The 1,334-nt window shown below is 38.4% G+C and overlaps 1 long non-coding RNA gene across 1 annotated transcript in view; it reads left to right on the top strand.

Moving 5' to 3' along the window:
* Positions 1–1,011, top strand: part of LOC139025225 (uncharacterized) — a 4,978-nt gene extending 3,967 nt beyond the window's left edge. The window contains exon 2 of the long non-coding RNA XR_011476701.1: positions 206–1,011. This is a non-coding gene — a long non-coding RNA (uncharacterized lncRNA). The remainder of the gene's footprint in view (positions 1–205) is intronic.
* Positions 1,012–1,334: the final 323 nt, after the last annotated feature.

Raw genomic sequence — 1,334 nt, 5'->3', positions numbered from 1 at the left:
GCAACAAACCGATCTGGAACCAGGCTAACTGAACAAACAGATCTGGGACCAGGCTAACTGTAACAAACAGATCTTGGACCAGCTAACTGGTAACAAACCGACTGGGACCACGGTAGATGTAACAACAACTGACGGTATTAACAATTGGGACCATGGCTAACTGGATACAACCAGATTCTGTGACCAGGCTAAGATCTGGGACCAGGCTCATTTTGTTATGCTCCAGTCTAAGTCTGAGAGCATCTTCCTTTTTATTCCCTTCTTTCATTTGTAAGAAGATTCTATTATCAAGAAAGACATTTTTAATTGGTTGTAGTTTTTCAATGTCCCGCCCACTGCAGTCTCATTTTGATTTGATTGGTTGTATTACGACGGAGATGTGGTTGTCCCACATAGCTTATCGTAAGATGAATGCACTGACTAAGTCGCTCTGGGTAAGAATATCTGTTATCATGATAACGTTGACAAATTAAAATGCTATTTCTGGGACTTTTTTTCTCCTCTGCGATATTAAACATGCAACTTGTCTGAGTGAATGCAATGTGTATACAATACTAAGTTATACCGGATCAAGAAAAAACATTTTAGAAACTTACAAAAAAAAAAWAATAATAATGTGAATATAACGATAAAATTATAATGACACGTTTATTTTTATTTATTAAATTTGTTCTCTTTTTAATAAATGAATGTTCTTTTTTTTATTTAACCTTTTATTTAACTAGGCAAGTTAGTTAAGAACAAACTCTTATTTACAATGACGACCTACCCAGGACGACGCTGGGACAATTGTGCACCGCCCTATGGGACTCCCAATCACGGCCGTTTAGTTAAGTATAAATGGTACGTAACTAGGTGTGGCCATTTTGAATGAACGGTCGATATCTCCTGTACATTTAGTGGAAGCACGTAGAAGTTATGTTTTAGCATGGTCGTCTACTGTGTCTGAAGGAGAAGAATGAAGGTCCTGTATCTGACGTGCCGGTGTAAAATAAATGTTTCTGATGCTTAGACGTGTCTCATTTGTGACTCCTTTCTGAAAATAATGACATGTCTGTGGATTGTCTGTAATGTCGTCTTCAGTTTGGTTAAGKCCACACCCACAAAACACTAGGATGTTAGTTGCAGTCCAGGTTGTTGTTAATATAGAATATACAATCTCAATGGATCATTTGGACGCCTGGGAAAAGTGTTAATTGCCTCACAAAACACACCAATATGATATAGCAATTTATTTATCCTACTGAAAAGCTCCCAGACTTTGATTGCAGAGGACCTACAGTACTGGCCTACTGGCTCCTACTAGCCTGCTGCTGGGTCTGTGTAGACATGAC

Source organism: Salvelinus sp. IW2-2015, unplaced genomic scaffold (assembly GCF_002910315.2).
Source record: "Salvelinus sp. IW2-2015 unplaced genomic scaffold, ASM291031v2 Un_scaffold2390, whole genome shotgun sequence".
Taxonomy (NCBI): domain Eukaryota; kingdom Metazoa; phylum Chordata; class Actinopteri; order Salmoniformes; family Salmonidae; genus Salvelinus; species Salvelinus sp. IW2-2015.
The sequence above is the reverse complement of the archived record's forward strand: the minus strand, read 5'-3'. Positions and strand labels throughout refer to the sequence as shown.